This window comes from Parambassis ranga, chromosome 2 (genome assembly GCF_900634625.1).
Source record: "Parambassis ranga chromosome 2, fParRan2.1, whole genome shotgun sequence".
Taxonomy (NCBI): Eukaryota; Metazoa; Chordata; class Actinopteri; family Ambassidae; genus Parambassis; species Parambassis ranga.
Window position 1 is genome coordinate 42580891 of NC_041023.1, and position 13497 is coordinate 42594387.

Genomic DNA, 13497 nt, shown 5'->3' on the forward strand with positions numbered 1-13497 from the left:
CTGTCACTTAGTTAAAAAGGCCAAACAAGACATTATTAAAATGCCACACAATTCTACTTAAAAACGCTCTGCTCCTCCACCCAACATGCCTCACTGTGCCCAGTGGCACCACCAGCATCAGGTCAGGAGGGCATGGTTCCAGAGGAGGAGCAGTGGCCAGTAAGTGTGGGGACTAGCTGCGCCTAACGAGGTGATTAAAACGATAAGGGGAGGCATGGATGACTTGCCGTGGCCCGCAGCCACTGCCATGCTTATTGCCACCACACACAGACACACACAGAATGAGAGAGAAGTACTACCACACTGCCAGAAGGACCATATCAGTGAAAACTCAGCGTGTGTGTAAGAGAGAGGGAATGTGCACGTGTGTGTGTGTGTGTGTGTGTGTGTGTGTGTGTGTGTGTGTTGACGGACAGCTCGCCTTGGGCTCCGGCCGGGACCATGGAGTGTGTATGACACAGAGAGACTCACAGCGGGGTGTATCGGAGACATGTCAGGACCAGGAGACAGAGACCTCCTGACAGCTGGAGCCCACGGACACACACACACACACACACACACAAAGCACCACCCTAATTGCTCCACAGACGGAGAAGTGGAGACAGTGTGTGCTTGGTGGTCTGCGCTGTCCAATCCCCTCCTCAGACTGTAAGGCCCATGGCCAAAGACATGAAGGACCCCTCCAAGGCTGTTTTGTTGGTGCCTGCTGCAATTACATCCCACAGCTGATGTACTGACTCTGGAGACAGGCAGGCAAACCGCGGGGTGGTGGAGTCACCAGAGAAGAGTTAATGGATGAGGTTTGGTTTAGTCATGGTGTTTGCTGGTTAATGTGTTTGCTCTAAATTTATGTGCAGCAAATCAAGAAAATGAAATGTCACATACGCAAATCAGATCAAATTTAGCAAAATATTGTTTGTATCTTAAAGCTTTAAGATAATTTTGAGTGAAGTTTGAGTGACTTAAGTCCAAAAAAAAAACAAAAAAAAAACATCCTGCCTTTTATGTTGAAATACTCCTTTAAAAATCCACCTTCTAGTTTCAGGTGTGGGCTGTATTGCCCTCTCACTGTGTTTCCCATAATCATTGAAAAGTGGCAGAAACACAGGAAGGAAGCAGTTCAATGATTTATGGTTATGATTATTCTGTGCAGGGCTTATATCACCAGCTGAGGCCTAATACTGCAGTTTCTGAGAAAATAAGATGCAAATTTGAAACCTGAAAATATCAAATTGTGTTCCAGGCTGTGTCAAAAAAAAGGATTTCAATTTTTCAAAAACCTTTTTTTTGCATATATAGATGGGTGTTATTTTGAAGAAGCTGTCACAGAGAAGTCAGGAAGTGATGTCACTGCGATGATTTGCCTATAATGGAGTTATTTCTCTAATCAGTCAGAGCTCAGTAGACCCTGCAGCTGTCTGAGCGGCTTGTTACAACAAAAAAACACCTTGAACTCGTGCAACACACTCCCACCTGTCACCTATCAGACACACTCACACGTACACAGTTTTGAACATTCCCAGGGAGCAGTGGGATGGAGCTGTGAAATGGGAAGGATTAGTCACTTTGTCAGGAGATGTATGAGGCTTCTCTCAGGTGGACGGCGAGCCACAGGGGGCATCTGGGAGAGGGAGAGGGGAGAAATTAGAGGCCAGAGAGAGAAGAAATGGTGGAGACAGATGAAAGTGTCCAAACACATAGAGCAAGAAAATGCAGTTTGTAAGACACAAAAAGGAGACAGAACAAGTTGTGGTGACTGATCATTTAGCCCCAGAAACTAAAAAAAATTTGTCGACTCTTCTCACATTTGCATCACTCTCACACAGGGAAATGCTCTGGGCACTGAGTGACCGCCAACTTGCTCATGTGTTGTGGTCTGTTGTTCCTTCCAGGGTAAAGTGAAAAAGGCAGTAGCCTGGACCCTGGCCTTGTGTGTATGTGTGTAGATGGGGAGGGGTTGTCAGTTCAGGCCTGAACAGGAGGTGTGGGATCCAGAAAGCTGAGGGTCCCATGTGAGAATGTGGCCATCGTCAGCGCTGCTGTGGCAGGCCTCGGCACCATCTGTGCTCCCAGCAGGGCGCCCAGCATGTTCTTCGCCACCCAGACACATATGGACACACAAAGGTGCTCCCTTTCCCTCTCGGTTCCTCTCATGGACGTGCAGTCACACATACTCGCTTGCTCACTGGGAGCAGAAAGAAACACACTCGGGACTGAACAGTGAGAGATGGGAGGAAGGATGATGTGTGTGTTGATGCAGTTAACAGGATGCAGCATCTCGGTGATGATGCTGATGTAAGTGTGATGACTTCAGAGGCATTATTAGTCAGCAAACGACCCAGCTGTGCTCTGAAAGTCACTCAAAAAAAATCACATGTTGTGTTGTCATTGTAATGACACAGGTTTTCTCTTTAGTTTAATAATCTGAGTTCAAATGACCACCATTTTTTAACTATTTTCTTTAACTTCTCTGATACCCTTTTGTCATCACCTGCTCATCTGAACTCCATCCATCCAGCCCCTTCCTCCATCTCTCTCTGTCTCCATCCCACACTGTCTCCTCAGCCTCCCATACCTCTTCTTCCTGCCCGCTGACCCTTCTGTCTTGGCCCCCAGCCCCCCTCTGAAACTGCACCTGCCTCATTTACCGTGTTGGTGAGTTTCACCTCCATCTTCCTCATACCTCACACCCTGGCCCGCTGACCCCCACTTTCTCTGTCTCTTTCCCTCCGGCCCCCCATCCTCCCCCCAAGCGGCCCCTGTCCCTCCATCTAGGGCCTCCAGCTGGCTGATGAGTTCATTAGGCCCAGAGCTCTGCCAAGGAGCATGGCGGCGTTCAGGCCAAAGCGGGAGGGCATCAGGGGGCCCCTAGTGGCCATTGGGCACAGGCCATGGTCATTGGAGTTGGGACAGAAAAGTCCCTGAATGTCCCACATGTCGATATGCAGGCTCTGTCCATTCTTGGAACCCGGAGACTGTTATTTTGTACATTAGCAATCTGGTTTGGGGCTTGTTTCTCCCTGAAACTTCAGCGGGAAGAGCATGAGGCATCGTGGTTTAAAGGGGTCCACATAAACAATGAGGGAAACAGATTTCTAATAATCCCCACAGGTCGCAGTGACATCTGGCCCCACACTTGAGCGTTGGCTCAATTAATTCCGAAAACACAAAACAAAAAGCGCCAGGGGCAAAGATCTGGGGGACTTAACAGGACTCCTTGTATGTGTGTGTGTGTGTGCGCACGTGTGCGTATTGATTGTGGCATTTGATCAAGTCAGCTGCAGTGTATGTGTGTGAATTTTGTTCAATTAAGTCAAGGTATACAGCTGCTTTACTGACACAGATATAATTTGTTTCTTTTTTCTTGTGAATTAACAACAAAGGGGCCTGTTAGTGTCGAAATGTGAACTTTTCCCTGCAGCTGCACTTTACCTGCGGCTTTTCCACAGCCCTTCCACTCTCACCTTTTCCCTCCTCTGTCCTCTGCTTCCTTCCTCTCAGCAGCAGGTCAGCTGGGGTCGGGGCCTTCGTGGCTGGGCTCAGGTGTAGCCTCAGCTGGGCAGGAGGAGGGAGGATGGAGAGGAAGAGGAGAGGATGAGGAGAGGGATTCTGTCCCACTGCCGAAGCAAGAGGGAATCTGTGAAAAAAAGAAAACAAACATGTGTGTTCACGCAAATAAAAAAAAACAAAAAAAAAACAACAGATTTGTCCCTCACCCCTTTTTTCTACACCTCCCCCTTCTTCTCTCTTCCCCTCTCACTCATTCTCTCCTGGGAGAGGCCTGGCCGGGCTTGGCCTGAACGCCATCTGCTGCATAATGTAACGGGATGGAACTCCAAATCCTTCATTTCCACTCACTGCCTGTCATCTGTGTGAGTGTGTGTGTCCACTCGTACAGTTGCATACACGCTGAAAGGGTGTGAATGTTTGGGCGTGTGTGAGATCTCATTTTACGGATGTTGTGACATTAGTTCATCCAGTGATGATGTTGACTGACGGGTCTGATGAAATAAAAAGTGATGCCAAATGAGTTTTTTCTTTAAAGAATTATTCCACTGTTTTCAATCTGCACATCTGGTGGTTCTTCCTCACAGGTCTGTCTCCTTCAGATGTAACAAAGCCTCTAAATGAAATAGTCTTTAAACATGAACTCTGGGGAAATCGGGCCGAGAGTGGCACCTTGCCAGAGATGTCACAAATTTGCTTTTTGTTTACAAGTTAACACACAAAAGTGCACGCACACAGAGTCGTGTTTAAGCGCCCCACCCCTCTCTGCAGATCTGGTAACCTGGAGGTGCAAAGAGTTGTCCCTCCAGGTCCCCGTGGGGCCACTATGAATTGGGGGGCCATCTGTTTTCTGGTAATAAGCTTTCTCTTCATTCTGTCTCTTTTTCCCTCGTTTCTACTCCTTCTTCCTCTCTGCATTTGTTTGATGATTCTTACTTTTACTAACTGCCTCACGCACAAAGACATAAAAAGACACAGACAGAGGGAGATCCGGGAGGAGAGGCCGTGCTGCTTCTGGACATAAAAACAAGCTCAGAGGCTTACAAGTTTAGGGGAACAGAGACATGGTGAAATATCACAGTGTGAACCCTGAACCCTGACCAGCTATCCATGGCTGTTGACATAAAGTAAACGTGACACATCCCTCCTCACATAAACTCATACACCCACCCCCCTCCAGCTGCTGGGCAGGCGCTAAAGTCTGTATTAGATTTTATCTTCTTTGTTACCTTGCTCTGAAAGCTCCAAAAATTTAAGGCAACAACACAAACACATCTGCATTATTTAGAACAAAACATTCCTCATCAACACCTAGGACGCTTGATCCCGTGGCTGAATATAAATAAATGATCCAGGTACCTATTGTTTGTGATTACCAGTGTGCAAAGCCCATCTCTCCTACATGGATTTAATCGAACAACAACAAGACTGACAAACCCCACTCCCATCATCCTCCTCTGCTGGAGCTGTCACCTCGCCAGCCAGTCACTGACGGTCGCCTGATTGTTTAAGTTTTGGTTTGGAGAAACATTTGGTATTAGATGGCACTAGATCGATCAGAATAGTTGCCATGGCTACAGTGTGATGTGATGGCGAGAGGCTGAAAAGAAAGGGAGCAGAAGGAGAGAGAAAGTGGACTTGAGTTCAGATCACCAACACACACAAACGCACACACACCGCTATACATTAACACTGCAGAGAAGGAACACAGAGACATGTTCAAGGTCCAGCATTAAAAGATCAGAGCTCTTTTCCTTTTAAACTTCTCTTGTACACAGGAGGAGCCTTAAAGACAAAAACATGTTTGCAGCCATGTGTGTCTGCTCCACGCAATACACATTTATGTTTCATTACAGGCCGTGCATGACAACATCGATATGTCATCTGATATTGTTCATTATCTCGGCTGTAGCATTATCCGATTTATGTCTTCCTATGGCAGGTTTCAATACAGCTGAGTGTTATATCATGATTATGAGCGGTCCAGGCGCTGGGATGCTGTCTGCATCTCATTGAAGCAGAATGAAGTGGATCAATATACCAGAGGGGGCTGAATTGAGGGGGTTTGCGTGTAGGAAAGACTGTGTGCGTGTGTGTGTGTGTGTGTTTGTAGATAGACAGCCTTGGGAGATCAGAGTGCACAACTGCTTGCAGCCCCAAACTGTGTCTGTGTTTCTGTCTCTCTCACACATACGCACAGCTGTTTCTTTCCTGCCTCATGCACAAGCACAGACTGTTTTGACCGCTACTACATTTAGGTGTAGCAACTATATAATCGCACAGTATATCAGCTGTCAGTCTGCTTTGTTACAAACTTCATGAGGCTATATCTCTTCGGTGACGCAGCAGGCAGGCGGACAGGCAGGAGTCGGGCTCCCACTTGCTCTCATTTAAGTGCAGATTTACAAGCTGTTTGCGACAGGAGCTTAGGTACCTTTTCACCATGCGTTCTGCCTAGTTGGGAGAAAGCTGCCATGTGAATACATCTGTTGTGTCATCCAAAGTGCAGCAAACAAGCTGTCAGGCATTCTGTGTTATGAAATTGAAAAATTGGAGCCCTCTAATAGCTCAGGTGCTTGGTTGGTTCGTTTCAGAGAAAAGGATTTGTTCTTGTTGAGAGGATATTTTCACTACATTTATGCCCACACAGCACTGTTACCTCACAATAACACTAATTTAATGCCCCATTCCACTCTATTAATCCCAAATTCTGTCCAGATTTTTATTCTTGCTTTAAATGAAGGGGCTGCCACATGCTTCACTCCAAACAAAAGGGACGTTTGATTTATTCTTCATTTGGGCCAGTGTGGGTGGTGGAGGATTGTTTAGTGTGTGTGTCTGTGTGTGTGAAGGGAGAGGGGGGGGAGGGGGTTCATGCATGGGCATAACCCGGGCCCTAAAGGAAGGCCTCGCTGCCAGCTGCCAGCCATAATTAAGCAGCCCTGCCGTGTCTATCACTGATTATGTTTGACCTGGCTAATAAGGCGAACTTGTGCCACCTACGTGTGGCAGGGGAGCAGCACGGCCTGCATCACGGCAGCCATTGGGTATAGCTACTGTAGTGACAATGACCAGTGTGAATTATGCCACAGAATGAACCAAAGAACACCAGTTAGCAAGACAGAGGTGCAAACGCAGAAAACCACAGAAAGTTTAAAAATGCAGTGGTGCATCCATACATCCAGTAGCAAGTGCCACAATAATCGTGGGGCGTATCCACAGTCAGGTCTTTTTCTTAGCAAAAAATCAAAAGCATCAAGCTAGACAATGTTTAATAAAGTTCTCTGTTCTTGAAAAAAATTAAATTTATTGGCTGGTTTATTATTTCATTTCATAAACACTCAACACTAATATAAGAGTTAAAGAGAATTACGTGTCATCACTTGGAGCGGTGGAAACAATCACAGAAAGGTTTATTCCTACTTGTGTAAAGATCACTGTCTTCCCAAATGGCAATCCCAGGGAGGGGTATCCTTTAGAAAGCGCCTCCGCCTGCATGTACACCAACATTGCAGCAATCAGTATAAATTAATAATAAGTGAATCAAAGTGCTTAATTTAATGGAGGCTATGAAAGATTAATACCTGACATTATCCAAGCTGCTGTGCTGTAAGGGGAACCACCCATGCCTGAGGTAAACCAATCACATTTCTATGAATATGGCATTAGACACATTGGTGTGATGTGTTACATCAATGTCAGCCAATCTTCAGTAAAGCAAGTCTGAATAGAAAGTCCACTGAGTGTGACTGGTCTATTTCTGTCCTCCCTCCCTCCCTCTCTGGGTCTAGAGGCGAGAGATCAGTTCAGGGTGGAGGAGAGCTGGTGTTTGGCCTGAGGGGTCCTTGGACACAGATTCTGTCATTGTTCCACAGCTGCCACTCTGCCCCTCCTCTCCCTATATACACCCCCCACCCTCCACACTCCACTCTGTGGCCATCCTCACCTTAAGGGCGTCCCCTGCTACCCCGCCTCCCTAATGAAGAGTGACACGCGTCCGGAGGATCTGATCTAGTCTGAAACCGGGCCCTTGCCTACTCTGTTTTGTCTCCTATTATTGACTGCCGTGGCTCACACTGAGTTGCCGTGATGAGAAGCACCATATACCCAAGAGGCATCACTCACAAATCGGAGGGGGAGCTCAGAGGGCAGATGCAATTGTATGGAATCGTGAGGACCTAATTGTCTTTATTCATGAGCTGTGTGATTGATATTAGGGGAAAATGAGACACTCTAATTGTCCTCATATATGAAGATTTTCTCACAGAGCCACACTTTGGATGCTGTGTGTATTTCTGCGTGTGCACTGCTGGGTGAGATATCAAACTGACAACTCCTAAAGGGCATCTATGCAGCAGTCTCCTGACATATCACTTGAAATAATTCCTGTTGCCTTGTTGTCCTTTGTGCCAGTTCGAGATCCAGAAACAACATCACCGGGAAGAAATGGATACAAAACCTTTCTGACTTCCTTGAGGCCTGTGTGTACGCTCTTTGGGTAGCCAGGGATGCCATCCAAAGGCAAAATTGACCTCTGTACTTTCATCTAACACAAAAACCATCAATAAAGAACAATTAATGTTAATGTTCCAAATGTCATTACAAAATATAGATTAATATCAATATGTACTCAATAAATGCACTATTTCTATTTCTATGCTGTATGCAACTGCAGAAGGTTCTTCCATCATCTGTCCATCCATCTACCAAGCATCCTACCTACTGCTCTGCACCTATATGCTCCACACAAGACAACCCACTGAACCATAATCTAAATCCACAGGGGAAAACACCTTGACTGGCTCAGGTAAGCGTAAATTAATGTGTGTGTGTTTTTATGTGGGGCAATGTGCACACGCACTTCCACAAATGAAGATGAAGGCAAGGTGTGTATGCTGATGTGTGTAAGCAGTGAGTACAAGTGTGTGTGTGTGTCCGCGTGTGTATGTGTGTGGGAGAGTGTGCACCCACCAGTGTAATGTGATAAGCTCCAGCAAAGCACATACCTGATGCCATTAAATGCAATTTCCCCTGTGTGTCAGCAGAGCCATTTGTCAGCTGCTAACACTGCACGCTTTATTAAAAACCTCATCCGCTTCAATTAACTGCGCCCGCAAAGCAGTTTAACTCCACTCTAATCCTGTCAAGATGTTTAAACAGGCCTTACGTACAGTAGGTACATCATTTCAAAACCTGTCAGAGAGTTTTCAGGATGTTTTTCACTCATCTCTTTAGCTCTGGAGGGACCGGCCTTAATGTGAGGGTACTGGTTTTTATTTTTTTATCGTGATCAGCTAAGGGTCTCTGCGGTATCGTGAGCTTTAGTGGGGCATCATCCTCGTGGTGCCAAATATTAAAACAATTTTGTTGCGGGTACATAGAAAATTTAAGCCTGTAACTGTAAAATCAAGCTTTAATTTTTGTGCAATAGCTACCAGCTGTGTCCCTCTATGGTTTGTCTCTTTGCTTAAGTGGATTGTGACTGACAGAAGGCACAGTCGTGACCACAGTATTTTATTATAAGAAGGAAAAAAGTAAACAGAAAACAGAAGTTAAGGAACTGCCAGAGCAGTTTAAAACATCCATAAAAAGCATAAAAAGGCCCACCTGTCATGATCACGGAAACTTTGTCAGAAGTGCTTAGTATTCGCTAGTGTCTACAAATCGGCTATTAGCACTCAAAAGCATATACGTTAGTTGTAAAGACAAAAAACAAAAAGAAAAACCAAAGTTAAAATAGCAAACAAAATGAAGTAAAAACCACTGCAGCCCTGGCTTAATTAAACTAAACAGCGAGCAAAAAACAATGCAAAACTGCAACTACAAGAGGCATTCTATAACCCATAATTTTTGTTATCCATCCACACTACCAATAACTTAAAACACCAGGGCATAAAACTGAGGCCAACTTTTACCTATTCTTTGACTAGTTTTTTCCACTTCTGTCCCTTAAAGAAAAAAATCCATCCACTAAATATGTACCCAGTCTGAAGGTCTAAAGCTGCTCCCCCCAAGGATACCACACATTATCTTCCACTTTCTTGCACTAACCCACAACACACCCATTTCTCTTGCACACACACATGCTCTCTCTCTCACACACACACACACACACACACACACACACACACACACGGTCATGCCAGCAGGGAGGTGATGGTTAGCATGGTGCTGTCACCAGGGGATCCTGGGTGGGGTTTACAGGAAAGGGAGAGGTGTAAATTGGGTGAGCGCTGGGTGCAAAGTCTTTAGAGTGAAGGCTTGGTGCTCTTCTTCTTGATGCTTTGTCACTCACTCACACACACACACACACACACACACACACACACACACACACACCTCAAGAGATACAGGTGGTGGGTAAGGTGAAGAGAAGGGGGTGGAGGGGAGGCAGTTTGGCTCAGCTGTCTGTTCTGTATTGTGTTTGTATCAGGACTGTGGGCTCTGCTGTGTCTTTCACGGCTGCTCTTTCTTTAACCTTTTTGCCTCCATTCCTTGTTGTCCGATGCACTACGGAACACTTGATTAGATTTTCAACAAGGTGCGAGGAGGGATTGACAGTTTGGGAAAAAGATGAAGTAGTGATGACCACGAGCAAACTCGTTTATCCCCTAATTTCATATCTATCTACTTGATGTTGATGAAATTTGAAAGTGTAATCAGTGAAACGAAAGCTAAAGGCAAGCAGGTGTGACTTGCCTTTGATCATAACGGAGACCAATTGCAATTAGACCCAAAATGGCTTGACGGCAGTATCAGGGGGCCGTTTGCAGATTATGTATTTTTAATCAGAGTTGTTAGCATCTGTGATGAATGCCTATTTTACTCAGAGCAGCCTCTGATGGCAGACGTAACGTTTGCTAAACCTGAAAATTATCACCGCGTGTAAGCTGTCCGTTAACTAGCGCACATTCCTTCACGGTCTGAAATTAGACACATGCACACACTCTATATGCAGTGCTGGGAGGATAAATATAAAATTTTATAACGTTGTACTACAGTACAATATTTTCTTTCATTAGTATTGTATATAATGCTGTAAAAATATGTGGCCATCAAACAATAGTGCTCACCTTATCCTTTTATTTGCACAATGGAAACAAAAAGTTAAAAGTATAAGAGACTTTGCTCTCTTATAAGTGCCCCTCTTACAATAAAAGTTGCATGAAATTGGTAAAAAAAAAAAAAATCTGTAATGATAAGAGCTCACATAGCAAAGGGAAAAACAAGAAAGACAACTGTTTGTTAGCTAGACCTGCTTACCAAGCAGGCTAACGATGCTAATATACTGATCTGCAGTCAGCAGCAAATATTGACACAACAGAGTGAAAAATGCAGGCTTGAAGAAGTAACTTGTAATGTTCATCAGGTTGATCCATTGCGGCTGAACATCGCAGAATTCATCGTACAGCAAGTAAAGTTATATATATATCTGCAGCTTGTTTGGTGACAGCAGCAACATGTCAGGATAAACAAGTCCTGCACAGACATTTAACCATTCGTTGGTGCAACCTTCCATGTTGACGAAGGCTATGCCTCCAGTCTGTGAAGGACACCCCCACAACCTTCGGAAACTGCGTCCTTAGAATTATGCAGCTCGTGAATTGGGACACACCCATTGTGTTTCCATCACATATGTGTAACTGTTGTGTGTTTGTCATCATTCAATCCATTATCACTGTAAAAATATGCATAATGCCAGCTGTTGTCTGTCAACAGCATTGAGCTATTTTTCTCATTAAGGAGGAACTTATTACAATTTACGCAGCATAAATATTCCATATTTACAAAGACCAAAGACTATATTTGTCAGGATGTGTGTGTGTTTGTGTGTGTGGCCCCTAACTCGACCATGTGCTAACCCCACACAGCTGCAGAGTCCCCTTGAGGGTTTGTCGCACAGGCAACAGAGGAAGGGCGGAGGTGTGGGGGGTGTACTGAACACTCATTTCCATGGCGCACTGTTCTGGCAAAGACATTGTACACCGCTGTGGTTGTGCGTCTCTAGTGCTATTGCTCAATCTTTTTAGGCCTGTCAGTTAAGGTTTTCATCAGACAATTCTCTGGGCGCTGAGGTTGGAAAGCTGATTGTGTACTTCAGTGTGGCAAATGTGTTCCCAGTGTGTTAATGTATGTGTGGAGAGAGTACAGAGGAAAAGACAAGGCGGCTCGTCAGAGGGAATTAAGAAGAACAAAATCTTTTCTTTACACTACATGACAAACACCGATATACAGAATACAAATTAATTCTTTTCAAAACACCAGAGCTAAATGAAAGTCCTTTATCATGAGATTTGTCCCTCCTAGCTACCTAAAACAGTAGAAATGTGTTCCTGTGCACTTCTTGCAGACAGAGTCCAGCCTGAAAACAGTAATGGAGAAACCAAGGAGTCCTGGGCTCCTCAAATATCCCTGTCAATCAAACACCGTTTCCTCTGAGTGCGTTTTCTATCTGTCAAGGGTCATAGAGAGTGAGGATGAGACCCATCCCCTCCCTCCCCTCACTCCCTCCTCAACCTCCTCCACCTCTATCCCTCCCTCCTCTCCTGCTCCTTAGAGGTGTATCTCTACCTTGTGCATCACGTCTGGGCATGACCTGTTGCTAGGTAACCCTGGGTCACAGCTGCACACTATGGCAGACCCTTTTTTATTTATCAGTGAGTTATGTGGGAGACGGGGGCTGTAATTTATTAGTTTGATATTGGGCAGGCAGCGCAACTTTGGGATTGTAAAAAGAAGAGACGGCCTATAGCTCATCAAAATGCTTATTCTGATCCCAGGCCCCGGCTCGCTGAAGAGATTCACAACAGAGGGGATCACAACATTATAAATTCATCTGCTTTTTACTAAGAAAATCAAGCATCTCCAACAACAAAGCCAATGGTAATGCACTTTCCATGCTGGTAATTGAACAGATGTGGTCAGAGCTTGGAGGACCAAGAAAGAGGAATTCATCTCAGTACAGTATGTGACTCATGTCCAAGGATGAAGTGGGTGCAGACAAACAGTGCTATCTGGCTTTGTAGTGATGACAGAGTGAAGCTCCTGGGTTTAAATTTATGCAAAAACTTGCACCTGATTACGCTGGCACAAGGAAGGAGAAGCTGAATTAGCAGGAAAATATGACAAAGGTCTGATCTGATCATCAGCTGGAGTTTACTCGGCTTTTGATGGATTTTTGATTTGATGGATTTTTTTTTTTAAATTGATTTTTTTTTTGTTAACTGCAGCCAGCTGCTGGTTAGCTTAAAATAAAAGCTAGCTAAACTATCCTCACATGACAAATAGACACAAAACTTATAAACTATCACTTGTCACTTCAGCCAAAACACATGCTAGCTGTCAGAAACTCACGCATTATTGCCACGCCTGACATGCAACCACAGGAGGGCGGCAGTTAGATCGTGGTAGAGACATGCACCGCAAATGCATTTACCTGGGTTATCACGGTGACCACAAGATGTTACTTTCATCTCAACTTTCAACAAAATACATGATAAGGCACTTTCTGGGCTAAAAGTGCAATGATATAATAATAGTAGCATTTCTCATTCACAAGATTTTTTTCAATATCTGCTTCTGTCTTTTTTCCCACATAATTTACAATGCCACTGCATCACGAAATGCTTAAATCTGGTTGGTAAATTTTTGGACAGGCCGCTGCCATCTGAAAGTTTGACAGTTTTTGCAACACTTCAGTGTGATATTAATTTGCGATGCATCTGCTGCTTTTGACTCAGACACACATTTCCCTCTTTGCCCTGATGAAAACTCACCACTGCATCCCAGGTCTCACCCACAATGCCTTTGTTAAACTCCTCTCCCTAATGTGCGTGTGATGAATATTTTTCAGATGCTTCCTCCAGGCCATAGCTGATCAAAACAAATGCACCTGCACTTTTTTTTCCTCCTTGCAACTGCAACTCCCCCAGGACGGGTAAAAATTGACTCCCTGGCTTCCTCCACCAGGCAATTACGTGCCATCTGTTC